Raw genomic sequence first — 27,491 nt, 5'->3', positions numbered from 1 at the left:
TAACTACTAAAATACTACTTCCTTTTGTACTAGTTAGTCGTTTCTTATATTAAAGTTTCCCTGATCAAATTACTGGTGTGGTTTCTGTCTCTGACAGGATTCTCACAGACACATTATTGTTGTACATATAGTAGATATCACATAGATGCAGCATTGGGTAAATTCAGAGTGTGCCTTCTAAATGTTGGTATATTTTCTTTTCCAAGCGCTAGCAATTTATCGTCATGCAGCAGAATCTACCTCCAAATTTAGTCCAAGAACCTGTTACCCAAGTATATGCTGAAATAAAAACAAACACCATAAAATTCCTCCAGTGAAATGAATTTGAAAAATGTATAAAAATATTTTTTCTCTTCTGCAACAGGCATATTAAAGAAACAAATATTTGAATAAGAACAAGATAGAATAAAAAGAACTTAAGATTTAACTGTGATTTGTTGAAATTGTATGATCTAAGATAAATCATCAAATGAAGAAATCAAACACAAAATATGTTTTGTCAATCCTCTATGTCCACACTAGTGAAGAGAAATAAAAATATTGGTTAGTTCTTGGAGAAATTATTGTTTTTTTCTAGAGACATCGCCCAGGGACGTTCTAAGATCTAGACCAGAGGTAAAAAATTATGGCTACAGGTTAACCTCCTGTTTTGTAAATAGAACTCTAAAGACAATTTACATGTTGTTTATACCTGCTTTTGCTTCACAGTGCAGAACAGAGTAGTTGTGACAGGGACCACATTATCCCCAAAGTCTCAAATATTTACTCTCTGTTCCTTCAGGGAAGTTTACCAACCCTGGAGAACATCAGCTCTCCCTTTCTTCCCTCTTTGCAGTTGAAGCTTGAAAGAAGCTAAACAAATGGACATGGATGTGTTTCAATAAAACTTTATTTACAAAAACCAGCTGCGGGCTAGATTTGGCTTAGAGGCTTCAGTTTGCTGACTCTTCTAGAGCAGAGTATGTAGGTAATAAATATTTACTGAATAAATGAAAAAAATGGATTGTTTTTACATTCTAAAATTGCCTGCACGTTCTCTTCTTTTTTCAGTGTGTGTGGTATCTAGATGAGATGCATGGTGATGACTGGAGACTGGGCGTGATGAATGACTTAGGAAACCTCTGGAGGGTGCCTGCTTTGTGGCCATAAACCACTGTGCCCATGTGGAAAACACTGCAGTCCTGGGTCAGAAGATAAACTTCATGCTTGATAAAAAAAAAACAACCAAAAGGTAAGGTTTTCTTCTGGTGTGCTGCAGTCTTTAGTCTTCTTCTGTTTTCCATTCCCACTGGCAGTTCAAAGATGTCCTTAATCCATCATATACCTCTTGAATGTGTGCTGTGGGTTTACTGTCATGATGAAAAACTACTTCATGAACTTAGTGAAGGAACTCGGGATTGAGTCCGAGCTGCTTACATAGCTTCTGGGGAAAATTCACCCAAATGTGGGGGAAGCAATCCAAGAGGCACTTCAAGTATTTGTTTTGAAATAAAAATATTGACAGTGGTACATATTTTTTTTTCAAAGGTGTTTGTTATTCCATAAATCCATATAGGTGAATTTCATTAGCGAAGTTCAGATCACTAATCTGATGATGCTACCTCTGTTATGTCTCAAATCTGCTCCCGCACCTCTATCCTACTGCTACTAGTATAATTCAGACCCTCTCCCCTGAACTGTTACCTTAGACTCCTCATGTCTGTAATTTGTTTTACCTTTCTCAGCTAGATTAATCTTCCTGAAGCACAAATCCAATCATGTCAATATTTTTCTCAGAAACAAAATAGTATCCCTTTTCCTGGAGAATAAAGTCTAATCTTAGCCAGTTGACTCAGCTCCGGCTCCATTTATCTCCACCATTCATTACCTCTCCTGCTTATAACCAATTACTGGCATACCTCAGAGACATGATGGGTTCAGTTCCAAACCACCACAATAAGGTGAATATCTCAATAAAGCAAGTCACACAATTGTTTTGGTTTCTCAGTGCATATAAAAGTTATATGTACATTGTAGCTTATTAGGGTACAATTGAATTATGTCTAAAAAAATCTATATACCTTAATTTAATAAAAACTAGCATATTACTAAAAAATGCTAACAATCATTTGAACCTTCAGCAAAGTATAAACTTTTTGCCAGTCTTGCCTTAATGTTGATGGCTGCTGACTAGTCAGAGAAAATGATTGCTGAGGGTTGGAGTGGCTGTGGCAATTTCTTAAAATAAAACAATGAAATTTGCCGCATCAATTGACTCTTCCTTTCACAAAAGATTTCCCTGTAGCACGTGATGCTGTGTGATAGCATTTTACCCACAGAAGAACTTCTTTAAAAATTGGAGTGAGTCCTCTCAAACCCTGATGCTTCAACTTAAAGTCACTAGCTGCATTAACCCTTGCTAACAAGAGAGTCAGCCTGTCCTTTGAAGTTTGAAGCCAGGCATTGACTTCTCTCTAGCTATCAAAGTCATAGACGGCATATTCTTCCATTTTAAGGTGGTTTCAGTTGCATGAAAAAACTTGTTTAGTGTAGCCAGCTTCATCAATGATCTTAGCTAGATCTGGATAACTTGCTGTAGCTTCTACATCTGCATCAGCCTGCCTCATCTTGAATTTTTATGTTATGAACAGGGCTTCTTTTCTTAAACCTCATAAACCAACTTCTGTTACTGTCGGACTTTTTTTCTGCAGCTTTCTCCCCTCTTTCAATCTTCAGAGAACTGAAGAGAGTTAGGGTCTTGCTTTCGATTAGGCTTTGGCTTAAGGGAATGTTGTGGCTGGTTTGAACTTCTATCGACATGGCGAGTGACCATGGCCCGTGACACAGACCTCAGGAAGTCCTCAGAACATGTGCCCAAGGTGGTCGGGGTGCAGCTTAGTTTTATACATTTTAGAGAGGCATGAGACACCAATCAAATACATTTAAGAAACACATTGGTTTGGTCCAGAAAGGCGGGACAACTCAAAGTAGGGAGGGGTGGGAGGAAGGGGTTGGCTTCCAGGCTATAGGTAAATTTAAACATTTTCTAGTTGACAATTGGTTGCGTTTGTCTAAAGACCTGGAATCCATAGAAAGGGAAAGTTCAGGTTAAGATAAAAGATTTGGAGACCAAAGTTCTTTCGAAGTCTTATAATGGCTGCCCTTAGAGACAATAGATGACAAAGTTTCCTATTCAGATCTTAGTTAATCTCTTTAGGATTGGGAGAGTCTGGAAGAAAAAGAACTAGCTATGTTAATAGAGATTCTTTATAGTTGCAAATTTTCCCCCCAAAGAACACCTTTGCAGGGCCATTTCAAAATAAGGCAAATAAACATGTTTTGGGGTGAAGTATTTTGATTTTTTTCCTTCTCTCATAATGTTATGCCAGAGTCGGGTTGGAAAGCAAGTCACGATATATAAGGTTCAATAAAACCTATCTGATGAGAATTTATGATTTGTAGGGCATGATTCCCCAGACCTCTTAGATAGGCATTCGGGCAAGATAAAAAAAAAAAAAAAAAATCAGAGTTGGCCGGGCATGGTGGCTCACACCTGTAATCCCAGCACTTTGGGAGGTCTAGTTGGGTGGATCACAAGGTCAGGAGTTGGAGACCAGCCTGGCCCACATAGTGAAACCCTGTCTCTACTAAAAATACAAAAATTAGCCGGGCATGGTGTTGTGCACTTGTAGTCCCAGCTACGTGGGAGGCTGAGGCAGGAGAATCACTTGAACCCAGGAGGCGGAGGTTGCATTGAGCTGAGATCATGCCACTACACTCCAGCTTGGGCAACAGAGTGAGACTTCGTCTCAAAAAAAGAAAAAAAAAAAAATCAGAGTTTAGTCCTCACAGACCACTAAAACTTCTTTCATATCAGCAAGAAGGCTGTTTTACTTTCTTACCATGTATATTCATTGGAATAGCGCTTTTAATTTCCTTCAAGAACTTTACCTTTGCATTTACAACTTGGCTGTTTGGCACAAAAGGCCAACCTTTGGGCCTACTGTGGCTTTAGAAATGCCTTCCTCACTAAGATTAATTATTTCTAGCTTTTGATTTAAAGTGAGAGACCTGCAACTTTTCTTTTCACTTGAGAACTTAGAGACCATTGTAGAGTTATTAATTGGCCTAATTTAAATATTTTTATGACTCAGGGAACAGGGAGGTCCAAAAGAGAAAGAGAGATGGGGGAGCAGCCTGTTGGTGGAGCAGTCAGAACACACACAACATTTATTACATTTACCATGTTGCTTGGGCATGGTTTGTATCACCCCAAACCAATTATTATAGTAACTTCAAAAATCATTGGTCACAGAGCACCATAAAGGACATAAAACAATGAAAAAGTTTAAAATTTTGCAAGAATTAGCAAAATGTGATGCAGAGACACAAAGTGAACATATGCTGTTGTCAAAATGGTGCCGATAGACTTTCTTGATGCAAGGTTGGCACAAACCCTTAATTTGTTAAAAAAACAAAACAAGAAACTATTATCGAAAGTGCAGTAAAGTGAAGCACAATAAAAGGAGATGCTCCTGTACTTCCTTTCATGGAAGGTGGCCAGACAAAATACAGGAAATCCACTTAATTTGAATTTTATGTAATAAATGGGTAATTTTTTAGGATAAGTATATCTCAAATATTGTGTGAGAAATATTCAGAGGAAAAATATTCATTATTTATCTGAAATTTAAACTCAACTGGGTGTCCTGTATATTTATTTGCTAAATCTGACAACCCTACTTTCATGTCTACCATGTTTACCAGATTAAAATAATCTTCGTTCTTGGCTGGGCATGTTGGATCACACCTGTAATCCTAACATTTTGGGAGGCTGAGGCAGGTGGATCACTTGAGGTCAGGAGTTGGAGACCAGCCCGGCCAACATGGTGAAACCTCTTCTCTACTAAAAATACAAAAAATTATCTTGGTGGAGTGGTGCCTGTCTGTAATCCCAGCTACTGGGGAGGCTGAGGCAGGAGAATCGCTTGAGCAATTGAGGTTGCAGTGAGTGGAGATCACGCCACTGCCTTCCAGCCTGGGCGAAAGGGTGAGACTACGTCTCAACCAAAAAAAAAAAAAAAAAAAAAAAAATTCTTTGTTCTCTTGTTCTCTATATGTACCTCATGATTTTCAGCTGTTCTGATTTGGCCAGAATTACCCCCTAACTACCTAGATGCCATAAATAAAAGTATAGGGCATAGTGCATCAACACCCCTTTTGCAAAGTTGACGTGATGTAGAGAAAAGGATATAGATGAGAGAGCAGGAGATATACTTTGATCATCATCATGACTTCAACTTGGCCAGCTCGGTGACTTTAGAACAAATGACTTAATTTATCTAGCCTTCAGTTTCTTCATCTACACGGTGAGGATAATAACACCAACTTCACATGATTGTTTTTAGAATTAAGCGTGAAACTTTAAAAAATCTTTATAAAAACATATAGCTCATTGAAGCACTTCAGTAAATGACAGCATGTCATTGATGTTATCCTCATATCAGCGCTTCTCAAACTTGAGAACCCTCAACGTACCCACCCCCAAAACGTATCTGTGGATTCCAATGTAAGAAGTGCTTCATTAAATAGTTCAATGTAAAAGTGGTTACTGTAGATGATCATTTCGTATCTTATAACCGTAAATGCTAATCAGACTTAAGCAATGAAACTCGGTGGCAAAACAAGGTCACTAAGTATTTATCTAGATAATCCAGAATAGAATTTTATTTTTAGATTCTCAAGAAAAACAAAATATTTTAAAACTGTCATAAAAAAACTTTATGGAGTCACAAGAATATACCAACAGATCCTCATTACAGAAACACTGTAGTGTGTCATACTTGTACACGTGCTTTATTCTCTGCTAGACAGATTGTCTTTGGAAAGGCTACATTTTTGGGGTCTGTGTTTCTTCTCCATGGATTCTTCTGCAGAGTGGAATGTTATATTGAGGACTGGAGGGCTAATTAACTAAACAGATAAATACTGACCTTTTGATGAATTCAGAAGTATAGGATTTAAGTGGTGACTTATGTGCATGTTCAGCCAATTTACCACTGCATTAAAAGCCCCTTCTCGATATTTTATTCATTTCATCTCTGCTAGGTAGGAAATGTGTTATGTGGCTTTGGTCATGTTATACTGGACATCTCACCTGGCTGGCGCGTACGGAGTCAACCACATTTTCTCTCGCAGGATACAGAAATTGTTGTTAGTCTCTGGTGGGTGCTTAAAATGAAAGTTGTTCTCTGGCTCCCACAGGGCTTCTGAATTCTGCTGGGAAAAGCAGAGAAAACTGTCTGCAGAGGGTGATAGTAATGCAGTAGTTACTGAATATAAGTATGGAGAAATTGAAAGTAACATTATGACCTGGCTTTCTACTTTTTGATAGAGTCCCTTATGGGAATAAAGTGGTCATAACTTCTATTTTTGTTTAAGGGAATTTGAAGCAATTTTTTGTTACAACCAAATAATCAAATTAAGACACCTGGGTCAAAATTGGAACTGGACTATACCTGTCAAGAGAGTTGCATGGAATAGTGAGGAACACCTGTGGGCAGTGTAAATTTTAGAGCAGGTGGTATGCATAGTGCTGCATCTTCACAGAGGAAGCTAATGGAGAGTGAGTGGGAATGGTAGATGGGTAAGAGAAAGGACCACTGATTGGCTGAGTGGCCATGAAAACACTTGGAGAAATTGTCTAATGAAATTTTTACTCGGTCGTAGTATACAGTCTGTACCCTCACTTTCCTTTTCCCATGAAATGCTTGGAAAAGTTATAATATTTACTAAATTTTGGAATGTCTTATATTTTTAAAATAATGAATATGCAGGACAAATAAGTTAGAGGGTGAGGTTGAAGCCTGTTTTGACTAAATGTAGCAGTGGGGCCCAGAGTTGGGTTTCAAATATCCTAGGCTGTTGCTTCAGTTTTCATTTGAAGGAAGGGTTTTGTTGATAACATTTTTTTCATAAAACCAGTATAGAAAGAGCCTTGGATGAGGAATTAAAAGATATGGATTAACATCCACGATCCCTCACCTCTTTGTTGCATCTCAGGTTATGTTACTGATAGAGTAATCCTGAAAAATATTAGAAGGTTTTTTATAAAGCCTGAATATTATTTTTAAAAAGATGAAAGCAGTTTGTAAACTGTAAAAAACTAAAGAGGGAAATGATGACATTATTTCATTATTACCTCATTGTTTATTTCATCATTACGTCTTATTGTTTAAGAAGTAAAAGATAACATCAGCAGTTTATTTACATTAGGGATTTAATCAAAAAGTAGAAAGCCAGGGCACAATGTTACTTTGCAATTTCTCTACATTCAAAGACTAAAGAGGTAAAAGATGACATTGTTTAGGCTTACAATTTAGATTTGAGCTGTTTTGTTTATTTCTACAATGCATATCTCAGTAACATAGGAATTTATAAGTTGTTGAATGAGTGAATCTAGGCTTCAAGGTCACATATATGTTATTACATACAGTCTGCCCTCTATATCTGTGGGTTCTGCATCTGTAGATTTAACCAAGATTGAAAATACTTGGAAAAAAAGAACAATAAAAAATAACAATACAATAATAAAGTATAACAACTACTTACGTTGCATTTAGATTGTATTAGGTATTATAAGTAATATAGATGTAATTTAAAGAGTACAGGATACAATAAATTAGCCGGGTGTGGTGGTGTGTGCCTGTAATCCCAGCTACTCGGGAGGCTGAGGCAGGAGAATCGTGAACCGGGGAGGGGGAGGTTGCAGTGAGCCAATTTGGTGTCATTGCACTCCAGCCCAGGCAACAGTGCAAGACTCCATCTCAAAAAAAAAAAAAAAAAGTACACGAAACTGTGTGTAGGTTCTATGCAAATCCTATGCCATTTTATACAAGGTACCTAGCATCTGTGAGTTTTGGTATCCATAAGGGTCCCGGAACCAATTCCCAGGGGATACAGAGGGACAACTGGACATATAAATAAGTCAATCTCAAAGTATTCATTGACAAAGAGTATACAAACTGTCCTTGTCTACTGTGGAACAAAGGACAGAAAATAGCAACAGAAATGATTTAGGTTAGAGTCACATCTGAGCGTTCAAATGATACTCGACAGTAGAATGGTAGCAGAGAAAGAAGGGATATCCCTTCTCTAGAAGAGATTCTGTTCTCCTTGGAGCAATTTAAGGCTAATCTTGATGCGCTTGAAAATCTCTCAACATGTTTTTTTCTATCCCTTTAATTTTAGGATTGAAAGGAACCCAAAATCTTCTTTACTGCTGGGATAGACATTGATGTCTTCTGTATGGGTTTAGATAACACTGATGCAGTAGAAAGTGTCCAACAAACACAGTGCAGTATATGAGTAGTTTGGTTGGTTTCTCAGTGGGCTAGTTTAAGTAAATTTATTGAAGCATTTTTGATGTATAATTCTATAAGGCGTAAAACAATTTATGGGCCTTTTTACTTCCAATGAATCACCCTGAGGGCATATGGCAGGTTCCTCTGGGCCTTTTGATGTGAGTAACAAAGGGAGATTGTGACTTACTGCTCTTGTGACTAATTTCATGTAGGTTGCTTTTGTTTATGGACAAACATAAATGAATCACCACATACATTTCAATGGCTTTACAGAAATATATAAACAATACATTTCAGTTTCTGACTGTGACAGCTTCCAAAATGATGATGACATACAGACTGGAAGATACGGCAACTCTACAACTTCCTTTCATAGTCTTCCTGGCCAGATGATTTTTACTCTTAGAATTACCTTTAGACTGGGGTAAGGCAGACCCCTGTTCCAGGTCCTGCACTTTATGAGGCCTCATGTATCACACAAAAACACAGAGATTACATTTGTTAAATAACGTGATATTATATCACCTTGTACCTGTTAGACTATTACAATGAAGAGGAAAGATAACAAATGTTGGAGAGGATGTGAAGAGAACCCTTGGATACTGTTGATGGAAATGCAAATTAGTAGAGTCATTATGGAAAATGATATTGAGGTTCCTAAAATTATTAAAAATAGAATTACCATATGATCTGGCAATTCCAGTACTGGGTATATATCCAAAAGATGTGACATAAGTATGTCAAAGATATATCTACACTCCTGTGTTTATTGCAGCATTATTCACAATCGCCATGATACGGAATCAACCTAAGAGTGCATCAGTGAATGCATGGATAAAGAAAATGTGATATACATACACAATGGAATACTATTCAGCCTTAAAAAAGAAGGCAATCCTGTTATTTGCAACAATGTGGAGGAACCTGGAAAACATCACATTAAGCACAGAAAGACAACTACTGTATGATCTCACTTACCTGTGGAGTCTCAAAAGGTTTATCTCATAGAAGTAGAGAATAGAATGGTGGTTACCAGGAACCTATGGGTTAGGGAGCTTGAAGAGATATTTGTCAAAAGAGACAAAATTTCAGTTTAGATAGGAAGAGTTTCAGGATACCTGTTGTATAGCGTGGTCACTATACCTAATAACAGCATGTTATATTCTTGAGAATGACTAAGAGTAGATTTCATATTCTCACCACAAAAAATAAGTATGTGAAGTAATGCATTAATTAATTAGCTTGACTTCATAATTCCACTATGTACGTTTCAAAACGTGTTGGACATGATAAATATATACAATTTTTATTAACTTTTTTAAAGAACATATGTTTACTTCTGTCACTTGGGATCCAGAACTTAGCACTGGCTCAGTATAATCTGAAACCATGAACATTCATTCTCATGATTAACACTGTTCAGGCCTCAGAGAAAGCACTTCTCTATGTCTTGCCCTGTGTTTTCAAAACAAAAGGCAATTATGTCCAAATGCTATAAAAGTTTGTGAGTTGTGCTGCTGCCAATGTCACAGATGGATAGTGCTTTGAAATGAGAGAGGATCTGAGTGGCAAAAGCACATACATTTTTAAAAAGGCAAATAATTTTTATCAATGTAGGTTTGGTTAGGACCACTTTAGGTATTATGAAAAAAGGACATTTATTAAAGGAATTAGAGTTAACACAATAGGGGGAAGAGCTGAGATAGTGAACACTGGAAAATCTTCCACTGGAGGGTCAGGGAAATGGTCACTAATAGTTACCCTGAAGCAATAAAACACATGGTTTCTAAAAGGTTATTAGGAAACTTCTGCAGTATCAGTATCTCTGGGAATCTTCCTACCAACTGTCAGGCTACCGCAGAAATGTGAGTGCCTCTGAATTGCCTGGGAAGCCACAGTGCATCCTCATCTGCCCATAAATCTGGACACCATGAACTCCTAAGAATAATGATCTCCCCTCCATTCTGCCTGCAAAGTACTGCAGGAGTTTTTCTAATTGAAAAACTCTAACTCAGAACTATACAAAGTTGTGGATCCTGGAAAATGTAGTTCCTGACTACTCTGCAAGATGAGGAAGAGAGAAGGGGTGATGGTGAGTTGACAGCAGAGAACTGAACACAATGCACTCCTTTGTCAAATCAGCAACCATGCATGACACTTCTCCCTATATTTAATTTCGGAATAAAGGCAAATACAACATCTTGCTTCCAACTAATACTATGCAATTAACCTTAATTCAAGTGTACACATTCTTTTTCCCAAAAGGGAAAATGCCAAAGCTCAGATGTCACTTTATTCATCTCAGATAGTTCATGATTTCAATATTAAAATATAGAGTTGACTACTTTGAGCATATTTTATACTTGGTGGTATGAGGATGGAGGTGGAGGTTAATTTATGCAAATATGTACCTATCAAAGAATAAAGAAAATTACTAGCTTTTTTACTAGCAATTTGTCACGTGGCCATTGTTGGTATTTATGGTATGAAAATACCAAATTGTCTTCCATGAAATGGGTCCTTGGTGCCAAAAAGGTTGGGGACCGCTGGCCTAGGGCAAAAAGATTCTGGATACCCTCTCCCATTACCCAGTGCATAATTGTTTTTTGCCCTAAACCAGTGGTCCTCAAGCTTTTTGGCACCAAGGACGGGTTTTGTGGAAAACAGTTTTTCCATGAACTTGTGGGGCAGGGGAAGGGATGGTTTCTGGATGGAACTGTTCCACCTCAGATCATCAGGCATTAGATTCTCATTAGGGGCACACAACCCAGTTCCCTCACGTGCGCAGTTCACAATAGGGTTCCCACTTCTATGAGAATCTAATGCTACTGCGGATTTGACAGGAGACAGAACTCAGGTAGTAAAGCTTGCCCAGCTGCCACTTACCTTCTGCTGTGCACCCCAGCTCCTAACAGCCACTGACTCAATACTGGTCTATGGCCTGGGGACTGGGCATCCCTGCCCTCTGCAAGTACATCAGGTAGTCATAGTTTGCCTAGTGGGAACTCAGAATTGGTGCCTATGTTGCTAACAAGTTGCTCTCTCAGCAACACTTGTAGCCATATCAGCCATGGTGAATGAAAATGCATGTTTCTGAGCCTACACTTACTCTCCACAACTCTGGCCATGGTTGATACACACGGAATAGAATATTTTGTCCATCTCATTGAGGAGCCTGTTCTGCTGTGTTTACCCTGCTGGAGTTACATGAGACACAAATATCTCTCACATTTTGTGCTCATTCTGATTCATCCATATCTTTTCACAGTTTTTCCAATTTTTCAATGTAGCTTTTTAAAAATCCCCAGCCATTCAGCTAAGTTGTTAACAACTGCCCACAAATAAGTGGAGATTCATCACTCATCTTCACTCTTCTTTCAGACAAAGCAGATAACTGCTCAAAGGTCTACTGGCAAGAAGGATATCCTTTAAAAAGTTCCCCTTCAAGACTCCCGCTACCATCCATTTGAGTCGTTTTAAATTACCTTCTAGAACCGTTTATAAGCCATGCCCAACTGTTTTTCCCCTTCCAGTGAAGAGAAGATTCCCTGAGGCCATAATGTGAGGTGAGGAAGAAGAGGTGTTGCAATAGGAGTAGACAACAGAGGAGTTTAAATCACTTGCTCATGCAACTGAGGTGTCTTCAGGACCCACTCTCAAATACAGCACTTCTGCTTGCTAATCTGTTGCTGTCACCCACTTCAATCTTTATGGCTTTGTAGTTCAGAGAGTGCTCAACTTATGATGAGCAGTTCAGGTTACATAGTAACTCTGTGGCTTATGCCATGTATTCTGGGCCCAGTGTATAGCAGAAGCTGTAATTCAAAAGGAGAATGGGTTTATGCAGAAAAGGGTATGATTTACTCCAGAATCCCAGGGGTCTGCATGGTAATTCATCTTTAGGGTCTTGCCGAAGGCTCATACACATCTCTGTCAGATACCTCTTGTACTGGAGCACCATATCATATGGCACAAATGGCTGAGCAGCTTGCAGAGCAATGTGGACCTGTCACAGAGCCTTCTCTTTCCTTACTCTGGATTAAAAACTAGAAATCTTACAAGTCGTTTGATAAATGTATCCCAGAAGCCTTCATGCCCAACTCTGACATATGTTGCCTTCAAAACTGAAAGAGGCCGCAGGCATTGTGCTTCTTTCTTGGTGGTGGTGGGTACCAGATTTACCAGCTGTCTCTTCACCTCTGAGCTGATACATTGACATGCCTAAACCACTAAAAGGATGGAAACTTTATCGAAGCTACAGTATCCTGATTTATTGAGGGGTTTATTTGACATGCTTTGTCATACATGTGTGCAATCAAAGTGTCTAGCAAGGGGTTGGATACATTTTTCTGTAAAGGGCCATTTAGTAAATATTTTAGGCTTTATAGATCACTAACAATTTCTGTCTCTTCTTTTTCACCTTCCTCCTCCTCTTGTGCCCTCTCTTTCTCCTTCTCCTTTTCCTCCCTTTCTTCTTCCAACCCTTTAAAAATGTAAAAATCATTCTTAGCTAATGAGCTGTGCAAAATTAGAGTAGTTTGTAGAGCTTTACTTTGGGGCAATATTTTTCAAATTATCTGTGGTATATAATTTTTAAAAAATTTTAAAATTTTCAACCCATCCAGACTGCCACTTTTGTAAAATACAATGAAAATGAGGAAAAATAAAATTATAAAGATGTACAAAATACAAGTTTAAATTTTAGAATATTAACAAGTGGGGCAGGGTGGCTTATCCCTGTAATCCCAGCACTTTGGGAGGCCAAAGTGGGCAGGTCACGAGGTCAGGAGATCAAGACCATCCTGGCTAACACGGTGAAACCCCGTCTACTAAAAATACAAAAAAATTAGCCGGGCGTGGTGGTGGGCGCCTGTGGTCCCAACTGCTCGGGAGGCTGAGGCAGGAGAATGGTGTGAACCCAGGAGGCAGAGCTTGCAGTGAGCTGAGATTGCGCCACTGCACTCCAGGCTGGGTGACAGAGCGAGACTCTGTCTCAAAAAAAAAAAAAATTATATATATATATATATATATAAACAAAATTTTAACAGACATAAAGTTATGCTGTCAAATTGCTGTAAAATTTCTAAATGCTTAGTCTGAATTTCAGTACTTAATTCATTGCAGATTAGTGACAAATAACCTTTAAATCCCCACCAGTATGCAGACTACACTTTGCCTAATACCGATCTGGAGTATTTGTTACTTTCTGCTCACCAAGGCAATCAACATTTAATGGACTGCTGTCATGGTCAGTGGAATGGCCAGATTATTAAGATCCTTATACCCTAGATTAAAACAATAGTCTGGAAAGTTAATATATTCCTGAAAGAAGGGAGAAGAGGCGTATTGCTGCCCCTTCCTTTGTTTAAAAAAAGAAAGGATACAGAGGTGGAAAGGGAGAGGGAGAAAGATAATTCACAGATCAGCAGTTGCGTATCAGGTACTAGAGTTTTTGTTGATTTTCTGGAGTAGCAGCTGTTAATTGGAGTCACTCCTCAATTAATTTATGACATTTTCCTGTAATTCTCCAAGATTTGTCTGGCTGAATAGGTGAGTTCAATGGGTATGTGAAACAAATAACTGTTGCCCTGTCTTGTAAATCCTTGTTGGTGGCCATAATCTCTATGGTCCCTTTGGCAATGCAGTTTTCCTTTTTGTTTTGCCACTCCTTGTCATGGACTGTGAGTGCCAATGGGGTCTTTGTAAGATAGAGTTATCGTTATCTTACAGCTGTACTGGGACACATCTGTTCTTATCTCTGGGAAATCTGGAAGTCTTGTACTGACACCTAAGCAAGATAATGATAGGTAGAGTAGCAATGTTGAAAGTGCTATTAAAATTTCAAAATTTCCTTAATGGAAGCCAGAACCGACTTTTTTACATTTTTAAGGGTGTGCAAATTAATGAGTTACACCTGATTTAGCCAGTTACACCGGCTGGTTTTGGCTTTGTGGTGAGTGGGGCACAGAAGACCCCAGGGGAAGCCTTTGCCCGAGCTCTCCTGAAACTAAGAATCCTCACACATATCTTGATGGCTTATAAGCCTGAAGTAAGGCTCGTCCTGTGCAACTGAGGAAGGAACCTGGAGAGCTCTGCCTGGAAGTCCTTCGAGCCTCTGGATCTTCCTATGCTGGCTTTCTTCCCATCTACCATTCACTTTGCTTATATATACATTTGTGTGAATGTATTCTGAGGAATTTGTGAGACCTTTCAATTCTCTGACCATGTGTAATCATTGTAAGGTTCTTATTTATTTATTTATTTAGAGGTGGAGTCTTGCTCTGTTGCCCAGGCTGGAGTGCAATGGCCTGATCTTGGCTCACTGCAACCTCCGCCTCCCAGGTTCAAGCAATTCTCCCGCCTTGGCCACCTGAGTAGCTGAGATTACAGGCACCTGCCATCATGCCTGGCTAATTTTTTTTGTATTTTTCTAGAGACAGGATTTCACCGTGTTGGCCAGGTGGTGTTGAACTCCTGACCTCAGGTGATCTGCCTGCCTCTGCCTCCCAAAGTGCTGGGATTATAGGCGTGAGTCACGACGCCCGGCCGGTCATTACTCTCTTCAAATTTAATCAGTCAGAGAACCAATTCCAGATTCTTATTCTTAAGACTATTATCCCTAGAACACTTTCCATACCAACAAGGCATATCAGTTTGAGTTTTGTCAGGAATATGGGAATAAAAGGGTTTAATAGGAGTTAGGGCTTCATAAATGTAGAAAGATTTTTGGGAATGAGGGTTGGAGAGGCTGTAGGCAGGAGGTCACAGTCACTGACCACCATTGATGTGGGTGATATTAAAAATGACTGCCATTTTCAGCATTTGTTGTGAAAATTCCCACTAGTAAGGAAAAAAGTAGCTATTTTTAATAATTTTGACTTAAAATGTTAATTGTTAACTCTTAAATATTCAGACATGTAGTATATGGGCCTGCAATCATATTCTTGCCTGGTCCCTGTAAGTACAAGGGGCAAGCCTGAGTTTTCTCATGTTTCCTTGACAGAGCCTTTGCTTTGCGGAAATCTTGGGTTCATTTACTATGTATCCCCTGATGATCATATTTGACCAACTCAGATTTTTCCTGCACTATCGTGGCGATCGGCTTTTGTGCTTGTAGATGGTCTCCAGGGCTTTATGTTACCTCTAATATTGAGTCTTGAAGCCAGTATTATTAAGTTTGTATGAACTTAATAGACTGTCATGTAGTAAGTTTATTGTAGTATATTTGCAATTAGTGAAATAATTTCTTGGTAAATATGGGGAAGATTTTAGAGCTTATTTACCCCTATGGTTAAAAGAAGAATAATATATAATAATAAATGTTGTATGGCATTTTCTGGGGGTAGATGTTGAGCATTGTTAGACAAAGGGAGTGATTTGGGGCTCTCCCCTTTTACCCGTACTGTTTAACCAAAACCAAAGATGATTTGTTTTTATTTTATTTGTTTATATTTCTTGGTAATATTTTGTTTTAAAATAGCTGTTTGGAAGTTAAAAAATGTTTAAAATACACTAAACTAATGCAAGTCCTTATTTTATATTTGAGGAGTTTGAGGTCCAGAAAAATAAATGAACTTGCTTAAGTTTACATAATGAAATAATGATTGATCTGGGAGTAACGCCTAGGTCCCTGCAACCTGACTATGCCCTTTCCAGTTTTCTTCCAAGTGCTCAGATTGCAGAGATCAAAGAACTCTTGGAGCTCTTTAAAAAGAAACATGAAATGCCCTGATAACTTGCTTTACTTAAATGCAAATAAAATTTCATGTGAATTAAATAATTTGTTACATTCTAGAATATATGAACATAAGCTGATGTTAGAAACACACACACACACACACACACACACACACGCACAGAGAAAAATAACTTGAAATTTAAAACATCAATATTTTCCCACATGCTTGTTTCCTTCAAGTTGGGAAAATGCTGTGTTAATGGTAGAGTACCTAAGTGTAACTGGAGAAATACCACTATTATCTGAATGCAGATGCAGAATTTGAGAACCTTATCCCACTTCATGGCATTTTTCACCCACAATTCCTAAGGCTCTGATTAAACAAAATTATAGCTAGTGTTTTATATATTTAAAATTGGCATCTATTTCGTGCAATTGAAAAACAATTTCCTTAATCTCTCTCAGAAAGCTTAAGGAAATTAAATTCTGGTCTCTGGTAAGAGATTTAAAATGCATTCCAAAAACGTGTTCTTTAATGTCTCTGAGTTTGGTCTTCGGTTGAAAAGTGTAAAGATTCAGAGAACAGTATTCAAGTGATCTGAAAACGTCTTATGATTTTTTAAGCATGTTCTAATATAAGTCTAAATTTTCTTTTTGATAAATCACTTTTTGCTAATCTAAAAAGAAGATTAATGCATCACAAATAGTTCAATTATATGTTATGGAGTTGAGTGTCATAAACATTAATAGAAAATTATCCAAAGTATGAAGATAAAAAATGAACTCTTAGGTAAGCTGAATCAGGTGCTCTTAGATCAAATTGGACTCTAAAAAATCTTATTTAACCCCTCAAGGGCTGTTTACCAGATATTTCATTTACAGTTGGGATGTTATATGACAAGTACATCCAATAGGGTGACAATCCATGAGGCAATTTGAAAGTTTGAGCATGTCTTTTCATTCTGCCTCTATAGTTGCTGAAATCTGTCTTTTGAATATTTCTGCTTTGAGGTTAAACAGTTTTAAAATATGGCAAAGCTGGTGAATAAAAATGTGGTTTGTCATCATTGAGTATGGTGACAGTGTAGTCAGTCACCAATAAATGTTGAATATATTTATTCTATGTGCCAGATATCCAGGTGGCGATTCTGGAGGTGGAGACGTGAAAGGATATGGTTTTAGCTTGGGGTCTTCATAATATGTGATGCAATGGATGAGGATGTGGGAGGTAATACTCACGATTATAGAGTTGCCCTAGGTGTTGCCAGACTAGAAATTGTTAATTGACTGGAATACAGTAGGTGGCTAAGAAAGATTTTAAAGTGACCGGCAGCTAAAAAGGAACCTTTCCAGGCAGAGAAAAGCAATGCATTAAGAGACAGTGAAGAAAGTGGTTCTTAGAAGAATCTTTAGAGGTCTTTAAATGGGGACTTGAGATACTATGGAGAGTAATTAAGTAGAACTGCTTGGACCTGGGATTGGGACAAAAAGAACTTCATTTTCTTAGGGACCAAGGATCCTGAGGAAACTAATTCTGGTTTCAACAATGGGGAGGGTTAACTGTGGAGAATGAGAATGAAGAGTAATGCTAGATGTTGATCTACTGGAAGATAAAATGCAAACAACCCCTAAGATTTAGATTAATTTCCTAAAATAAAGAAGATGAACATTTGGCCTAGACACTCAGAATTTCTCACCTAACTGTTTACAGTTCTATTCTGAGTACATACTATGCCTTTTCTTACTATTACTGTTACATTTTTTGCCACTCTCAACATGTCTCTCTCCCTTCCCTAAATCTTTATTCTAAGTAAATTCTTATACAGCTTTACTGAGTATAAATAGGTCATAAAAATGAACTCAAAAGTTTATATAAACATATAAAAAAGAGACTGAATATGGTAGTGAAGGAAAAGATAAATTGTATTAACACATAGAATTGTCAGATTAAGCGAGTAAAAATATAGGAAACCAGTTACATTTGAATTTCAAATAAACTAAATATATTTTAATCTAGGTATTTCCCATGCAACATTTGGAAGATACTTATACTAAAAATGTATTTGTTGTTCATCTCAAATTTGTAATTAACTAGGTGTCTCATATTTTATCTGACAACCTAGTCCCAACTTCTTTCTGCAACTAAATTTCTTTCCATATCGTAATCCATTAGCTCCTTTATTCTGATTTCTCGGAAGATGTTTAATTTTTTTGTAGAACTGATCCATTTATCTGTACTCTTGATTCCACTCTTTCCTATCTTTCCTGGGACCTTACTGTATCGTCATTTTTTCCATTTTAAATTTTGTCTCCTCTCTCATGATATCCTCTTGTTGCCCTCCTACTGTCTTCATGAGCTCCTTTCTTGCTATAAAGTGTCTTCATTCAACACAATTTTCCTTCAAGGTTTTTCTTTCTCAAGCTACTTCCCTTACCTGCTAAGCAGTGGATCTCTACCTACTGATTTTTCGTCTTCACAATACTCTTGTATTTTAATTTTGTATTAATGTCTCAGTGTCTAAGCAGTAATAAGTCTCAAGAGTGGAAAAAGGGTAGTCAGGAGTCAGGGTGGGGCGTGAGGAGCAGTGCGTTATCTAGAAGCTTACTTCTAAGAATGGCAATTTGAGAAAAGGCTAAATGACAGCCAAAGGAAGAAGTAAAATTTAAAGTGAAAAACAATCATCCAAATAATAAAAACAGGTTTCAATAACATTTCTTAACATTTACTGAAACCTTCTTTGGTCCAGGTGCTCTGCTAAGTATTTATATTCATAGTCCATTTAATCCTTTCAACAGCTATATGCAATTTTATCACTGGTTCTTAGATTAAACAACTGAGGTTTTGTGGGTATTCAAAAAAGAATACTTGCTCAAGATCACACAACTACTGAGTGATGAAGCAGGCATTTGAATATGTAGGTTTTCTCTAAAACCAATGAGGTGGGTTCATAAATAACCATCACTTAAGCAGTTGAAATAAACAAATGCCTACCCAATTGCTTATATCAGTTTTAGTTAGCTCTTGAACTCTACGTTGTGTCAATATTGTAATTAATATTTACTCAGTTATTGGATGAAACATAAGTACTTAATTTTTAATGATATGATTGTTTTATTGTTTGGGGAAAGGCAGTCTGGATCGATGAAGACTAAAATTTCCATGTTATTCATTTTCCAGATGACATTTTTAATTGATACTAAAACAGTAACTTGGCCTACTGCAAATACTTATGAGTCTCCTTTAATTAACCAAGTTTCTGATATACCTTGAAATTGAACATATCTCAGGCATTAAGTGATGGAAACATAGGTTGTAAAATGTGGACCTGAGTCTTAGTGACCATACAGTGTATTGTTTACGTTTTCAGTACTTTTATTTTCAAATTTAGTTTGATTAATTTCAAAACCTCTCTCACTCCAATTCAATAAACACTTACTCAACGCTTGCTATGTGCATAGACTATATGGGTCTACAGTTAATAAAATAACAGCAAAGTCTTTGATTTTATGGAGGTCATTGGGGAAATGAAACTCACACATGTTATACAGGATGATTAAAGTGATGCTGAGATCCTGGGCTGTGATGGCAACAGTGAGGCTCAAATGGAAGGCACCCATGTGGGGGGCATCATTAAAAATCGGTGACTGACGGAATATGTCAGTCAAGAGAGAGCTAAAATGGCAATTTGGAAAGCAAAAAAGAGAAGGAAAAGAATGAAACAACATCAGCTATATCAAGAAGTTTGGACAAGCAATTATTGACCAAGTTCAAAATTGTATTTCCTTGAAGTATTTCAACTTTAAAGGCTTCTTGTTCCAAAACTAAAATTTAAAATAGAATTTATCCTCTCTAATCCTCCTCCCATTCCAGTTTTATCATCTTCTCCTGTTCTGATTCTTCTCCATCATTTTCATATCAGTTTGACTATAAGAGAAAAATATTCAATATTGACATAACAATTATAGAATTTAGGTAGGATATTCTTATTTTATTTTAAAATGCAATGGGAAGTTGATACTTTGACCTTATTTAAAGCAAATACATACACAATTTTTGGAAAAGAAATAATAGAATTTTTACTTGCATGTAAGGGGGCCAGGATTTTCAATGCAAGGGGCCCATGATTAAATACAACACAGGGTATTTAGAACTCAAAATAATTACATGGCAGTTCCAATTCCAGATGCGTAATGTTTAGTCCTGACTTGACAGAAGACAGTGAGTTTTGATAAACAAGTATAAAAATTTCCTTGTTTTTAATTGGTTTTTACAATCTCATTCTTTTCCAGTTGAGCAAATACTCATTAAGCACCTTCTATGTGCATAGCCTAATTGGTCCTATGGCAGATAAAATAATAGCAATAATCCCAGTGTTTGTGAGATTTCCCTGTCACCCAATTACAAACGCATCTGTTCTTTGGATGCCTTTGTAATTCATAGCTAGTATTAGGAAGGTCATTTTACTCATACTCATCTTGGAAACCAATCTCTTTAATTAAGAAATGCAAAGCTTTTCCAGGCTGAGGAAACATAGGACAAAATTTTATTTTTTCCCCTTTAAGTTCCTTATTCATTCCTTTGAGATACAGAGTTGACTAAATAAGTTTGCTTTGTGATTTTCTCACTCAAGGTTATTAATTTGATTTCCAGATGGGTTACAGACACATATGATTTGCCCAATTGTAGTTTCAGTGCACAAACATAGACACTGACTCATGCAAATTTTGCAGTTAGCTTCACAATTCTCTAACTAGCCAATCTTTAACTTGTAATTATAGGGCAGAGATAGTAGGCAACGTCTGATTATCGTGTAGTTACATGAACAGTGGTTTGTTTAAGGGTATGGTAAGGACAGTGCTCAGACCAACAGGGCTATTATTACATTTCTCTCCATGTACAACATAGGTTCCTCCTTGAGAGATCAGAGTATTTCTAGCCCTGTGCATTTTCCTTTCTTTTCTGTCTTTCTTCCTGGTAACAGTTTTATTGAGGTGTAGTTCATACATCATGTATACAATTTACCCATTTAAAATATAGAATTCAATAGTTTTTAGTATATTCACAGAGTTGTGCAACTATAACCAGGATCAATTTTATGACATTTTCAAAACCCGCCAAAAAGAAACCCTGCACCCTTCAGCCATCACCTCCTAATTCCTCCATCCATTTCAGCTTTAGGCAACCACTAAGTTACTCTGTCTCTATAGATGTTTCTATTCTGGACATTTTATATGAATGGAATCTTACGTAGTCTTTTGTAACTGTCGTCTTTCACTTTGCATGATATTTTCAGGGTTCATCAACGTTGCAGTATATATCAGTACTTCATCACTTTTTGTGGCCAAATAACATTCCATTGTATAGATATGTCACATTTTGTTTATCTATTAGTTGATTTTTATCAGTTTATATGTACATTGTTTCCATCTTTTGGCAATCATGGACAATGCTGCTATAGATATTAATTTACAAGTTTTCATATGGACATGTGTTTTCATTTCTCTTAGTTATATACCTAGGAGTGGAGTTGCTAAGTCAAATGGAACCTTTATGTTTAATTTTATGAGGAACGGCCCAGATGTTTTCCAAAGTGGCAGCACTTTACATTCTCATCAGCAGTGTATGAGGATTCTGATTTCTCCACATCCTCACCAACATTTGTTGTTATTTGTCTTTTCAGTTACAACCACCTTAGTGGGTAGAAAATAGTATCTCATGCTGTGTGTGTGTGTGTGTGTGTGTGTGTGTGTGTGTGTTTGCATTTTCCTGATAACTAATGATGATGACCACCTTTTCATGTGATTATTGACCATTTGTATATATTCTTTGGAGAAGTGTCTATTCATATCCTTTGCTAATTTTTAAATAGTTGTTAGTCTTTTTATTATTGAGTTATAGTTGTTCTTATATTTTAGATACAAGACCTTATTAGATATATAATTCTAAATGATAGTATCTTCCATTTTGAGGATTGTGTTTTCACTTTCTTAATAGTTGCCTTTGAAGCACAAGAGTTTTTAATGTTGATAAAGTCCGAATTATCTTTTTTTTTTTTGTTACTTGTGCTTTTGGTATCATATTTAAGAAAATACTGCCAAATCCATGGTTCTGAATATTTATGCCTATGTTTTCTTAAAATTTATAGTTTTATCTTTTACATTTAGATCAGTGATCCATTTTAAGTTAAGTTTTTCATATGGTATAAGGTGAGGGTTTAACTTATTCGCTACCAATGGGGATATCCTGATTGCTGGTCCTGACACCATTTTAATATGATAAGTTTTTATTGTGGTTACCTCTCAGAATTTCATTAACTTCCTTATTGTCAATGTAACTGAATAATTGACCGGACGAATTGGTCTAGAATATATTTGGCAGATATTCTATGATTCAGCCAATTTTTCTAATTTCCCATAGGACAAAATTTGAGGATAGAAGAATATTCAGAAATTTTCTTCAAATATCAGATGTGGGTGATCTATTCTGAAACATTTTACTCACTCTCTATTATTTAGGGCATGTATTTTCTGGGGTGGTTTCTTAGTCTACTTGGGCTGCTTTTACCAAATACCTTAGAATGAGTAATTTATAAGTAAGAAGAATTTATTGCTTATGGTTCTGGAGGATGAGAAGTTTATTTTATTATACTTTAAGTTTTAGGGTACATGTGCACAACGTGCAGGTTTGTCACATATGTATACATGTGCCATGTTGGTGTGCTGCACCCATTAACTCGTCATTTACATTAGGTATATCTCCTAATGCTATCCCTCCCCCCTTCCCCCATCCCACGACAGGCCCTGGTGTGTGCTGTTCCCCATCCTGTGTCCAAGTGTTCTCATTGTTCAATTCCCACCTATGAGTGAGAACATGTGGTGTTTGGTTTCCAGCTTCATCCATGTCCCTACAAACGACATGAACTCATCCTTTTTTATGGCTGCATGGTATTCCGTGGTGTATATGTGCCACATTTTCTTAATCCAGTCTATCATTGATGGACATTTGGGTTGGTTCCAAGTCCTTGCTATTGTGAATAGTGCCACAATAAGCATACGTATGCATGTGTCTTTATAGTAGCATGATTTATAATCCTTTGGGTATATACCCAGTAATGGGATGGCTGTGTCAAATGGTATTTCTAGTTCTAGATCCTTGAGGAATCGCCACACTGTCTTCCACAATGGTTGAACTAGTTTACAGTCTGGAGGATGAGAAGTTTAAGGTTAAGGTGTAGGGTCATTGTTGGTAAGGGCTTGCTCTCTGCTTCATAGATAATGCCTTGCTGTGTCTTCACATGGGAGAAGGAAGAAGGGAGGTTTTTTGTGCCTTTTTAAGAAGGGCATTAATTCTGTTCACGAGGGTGGAGCCTCATGACTTAATAACTTCGCAAAAGTCCAACCTCTTAATACTATCACAGCAGGTCTTAGGTTTTAAATATGAATTTTTTGATAGCAAGGAGGAACAGCATTGAGTAGCAGTGAGTAGATCCCTTATTATTCATAAACAGCATGATCTAAGTGAGGTAATATGAACTTGTATTTGTATTATGTTTTAGCTTCATTAATCCAGAATAAAGATTGATTGATTTTCCATAGTATGTATCTTGTTGGGGGAGAGGGGCATGTTTGTGTGGAGTTATTAGGAGTCGTGGTTATTGAACCGTTGTGGGGGATTCAATGTGGAAAAATTTTCTATGGATAAAAGCAACCTGTGTTTTAAGGCACAGATGATAGGTTTTATAGATACTATGGTTACAAAATCTTTGATCCATAGGAGTTTCCTGAGTAGACTGACTTTCTAAGCAGAATATCCTTGGCTTGGTTTAATTGAGGAGCCTTCTTTTTAATTGTTTTTCAAATTTATTATTTTTAAAATGATATTGTATTTATTTATCATGTGTAACACGTTTTGAAGTATATATACATGTGGAATGGTTAAATCTAACTAATTAACAAATTAACTTACATGGTTATCATTTTTGTGGTGAGGACACTTATTCACTCTCAGCATTTCTCAAGAATTCAATATATCATCATTAGCTATAGTCACCATGCTGTACAGTGTGTACAGTAGATCCCTCGAACATATTCCTCTTGTGTAACTGTAAATATGTATCCTTTTACTAACATCTCCCTATAGCAAACCCTGCATAATCATTCTAGCCTCTGGTAGCCACCATTCAACTCTTTATCAATGAAATATAAACATTTTTAGATTCTACCTATGAATGAGATCAGTCATATTTGTCTTTCTGTGCCTGAAATTTCATTTAACATGTCTCTACGTTTATCCATGTTGTTGCATAAAAACAGAATTTTCTTCTTTTTCATGGCCCAATAGTATTCCATGGTGTGTTATACACCACATTTTCTTTATCCAGTCATCCACTGATGGACCATAGTTTGATTCTGTATCTTGGCCATTGTGAATAGTGCTGCAATAAACATAGGGAGTGTGGATATCTCTCTGCCATACTAATTTCAATTTCTTTGGATAAATACCCAGTAGAAGGATTCCTGGATCATATGGTAGTTATATTTTAATTTTTACCCCATACTGTTTCCCATATTAGATGTACTAATTTGCCTTCCTTCCAACAGTGTGGAAGGGTTTCCTTTTCTCCACACTCTCATCAACACTTGTTATCTTTTGTCTTTTTGATAATATTCATTTTAATTGCAATGAGGTGATTTCATATTTGATTTGCATTAATTTCCTGATGATTAGTGTTGTTGAGTATTTTTATATATCTGTTGACTATGTGTATATCTTCTTTTGAGAAATGTCTATTTGGGTCTTTTGCCCATTTTTAAAGTTATTTGTTTTATTGAGATGGAGTTGAGTTCCTTATATGTTTTGAATATTACCACCGTATCAGATATAAACGTTGTAAATATTTTTTTCATTCTGTAGCTTCTTTCTTTACTTTGTTGTTTCTTTGCCATGCAGAAGCTTTTTAGTTTGAAATATAACCATTTGTTTATTTTTGATTTTGGTGCTTGTGTTTGTGAGATTATACCCAGAAAATCATTGCCCAGACCAATGTGATTGGGCTTTTCCTGTCTGTTTTTTTCTAGTAGTTTCATAGTTTTGGGTCTTATATTTAAGACTAATATATTTTGAGCTGGTTTTCTGTATAGGTTGGTAGGTAAGGGTCTAATTTTACTTTTCTAAATGTGGATATCCAGTTTTTCCAACACTATTTATTGACAAGACTTTTCTTTTCTCATTGTTGGTCAAAAATCAGTTGGCTGTAAATGCATGAATTTATTTGTGTTCCATTGGTCTTTGTGTTTGTATATACCAGTACCATGCTATTTTGGTTACTATAACTTTGTTGTATATTTTGAAGTTAGGTAGTGCAGTGCCACCGGATTTGCTCTTTTTGTTCAAGATTGCTTTAGCTACTTGGGATCTTTTTCTGGAAACCATCATTCTCAGCAAACTATCGCAAGGACAAAAAACCAAACACCACATGTTCTCACTCATAGGTGGGAATTGAACAATGAGATCACTTGGACACAAGAAGGGGAACATCACACACCGGGGCCTGTCATGGGGTGGGGGGAGGGGAGAGGGATAGCATTAGGAGATATACCTAATATAAATGATGAGTTAATGGGTGCAGCACACCAACATGGCACATGTATACATATGTAACAAACCTGCACATTGTGCACATGTACCCTAGAAGTTAAAGTATAATTTAAAAAAAATTTGAGGATTTTTTTTCTATATCTGAAGAATATCATTAGAATTTTGATAGGAATTGCATTGAATATGTAGATGACTTTGAGTAGTATAGACATTTTAACAATATTAATTGATATCTATTTGTGTCATCTTCAGTTTCTTTCATCAATGCTTGATAGTTCTCAGTGTAGATTTTTTTACCTTTTTGGTTAAATTTATTTCTAAGTATTTTATTTTTTGTAGCTGTTCTAAATGGGATTGTTTTCTTGGTTTCTTTTTGAGATAGTTTGCTCTTAGTATATAGAAATGCTACTTTTTTTTTTTTGAACACTTGAGTGCAAAGACATTTACTGTAGTAGCACTTGTAATACCAGAAAACTTTCAGTTACCTAAATGTATGTCCAAATCCAACCACACACTAGAGTAGCTGCTAAACAATAAGGCAGGTCAGTATATACTAACAAGATGACTGATGACTTTAATATAATTTTACAAAGGAAGTGGATGAACTGGCCAGGCGTCATGGCTCATGCTGTAATTCCAGCACTTTGGGGAGCCGAGGCGGGCAGATCGCGAGGTCAGGAGATTGAGACCGTCCTGGTTAACATGGTGAAACCCTGTCCCTACTAAAAATACAAAAAAATGAGCTGGGTGTGGTGGCAGGCGCCTGTAATCCCAGCTACTCAGGAGACTGAGGCAGGAGAATGGTGTGAACCCGGGAGGCAGAGCTTGCAGTGAGCCGAGATGGCACCACTGCACTCCAGCCTGGGTGACAGAGCGAGATTCTGTCTCAAAAAAAAAAAAAAAAATGGACGAACTGTTAAGGTGCAATTTTGTAAGCCTTAAAAAATGACAAGTATTTTGCATAGATGTAATTGATTGACTATGCACAAAATGGGAAATTGGACACAGGCTAATTTCATGTTCAGATTTATGTAGAATTGTATTCTTTCCATTTTTAACAAGGAATATATGTTATGCTATTTTGTTTTTTTTTTAACTTTTAAGTTCGGGGGAACATGTGCAGGTTGGATATATAGGTAAACTTGTATCATGGGGGTTTGTTGTACATATTATTTCATCACCCAATTATTAAGCCTAATACCCATTAGGTGTGTTTCCTGAACCTCTGCTTCCTCCCAACCTCCACCGTCCAACAGCCTCAAGTGTCCATTGATCCCCTCTTTGTGTCCATGTCTTCTCATCATTTAGCTCCCACTTATAAGTAAGAACACGTGATATTTGGTTCTCTGTTCCTGCATTAATTTGCTAAGGATAATGGATTCCAGCTCCATCCATGTTCTTGCAAAGGACATGATTTTGTTCTTTTTTATGGCTGAGAAGTATCCTATGGTGTATATGTACCACATTTTCTTTATCCACTCTACGATTGATGGGCATTTAAGTTGATTCCACGTCTTTGCTATTGTGAATAGGGCCGCAATGAACATAAACATGCATGTGTCTTTATAATAGAACAATTTACATTCCTTTGGGTATATACCCCACATTGGAATTTTGGGAGGAATTGCAGGGTCTAATGGTAATTCTGATTTGAGGTCTTTGAAGAGTTGTCACCGTTTTCCATAATGATTGAACTAATTTACACTGCCACCAGCAGTGTATAAGCATCGCTTTTTCTCCACAACCTCACCAGCACTTGTTATTTTTTAACTTTTTAATAGTAGCCATTCTGACTTTTATGAGATGGTATTTCATTGTGATTTTGACTTGCATAGAAATGCTACTGATTTTTGTATCTTGATTCTGTATGCTG

The 27,491-nt window shown here is 36.9% G+C and overlaps 1 long non-coding RNA gene across 2 annotated transcripts in view; it reads left to right on the top strand.

The window, feature by feature from the left end:
• The window catches only part of LOC107973427 (uncharacterized), a 585,387-nt gene that overhangs the window by 168,924 nt on the left and 388,972 nt on the right, over positions 1-27,491 (top strand). The window contains exon 4 of one of the 2 annotated variants that reach the window (XR_010149159.1): positions 1,051-1,231. This is a non-coding gene — a long non-coding RNA (uncharacterized LOC107973427). Of the gene's footprint in view, positions 1-1,050; positions 3,485-27,491 lie in introns of those variants that run through there. The other variant, XR_010149160.1, reaches the window with a different exon arrangement.

Source organism: Pan troglodytes, chromosome 12, assembly GCF_028858775.2.
Source record: "Pan troglodytes isolate AG18354 chromosome 12, NHGRI_mPanTro3-v2.0_pri, whole genome shotgun sequence".
Classification (NCBI taxonomy): domain Eukaryota; kingdom Metazoa; phylum Chordata; class Mammalia; order Primates; family Hominidae; genus Pan; species Pan troglodytes.
Note: the sequence above shows the minus strand (reverse complement) of the source record. Positions and strands in the feature narration are given on the sequence as shown.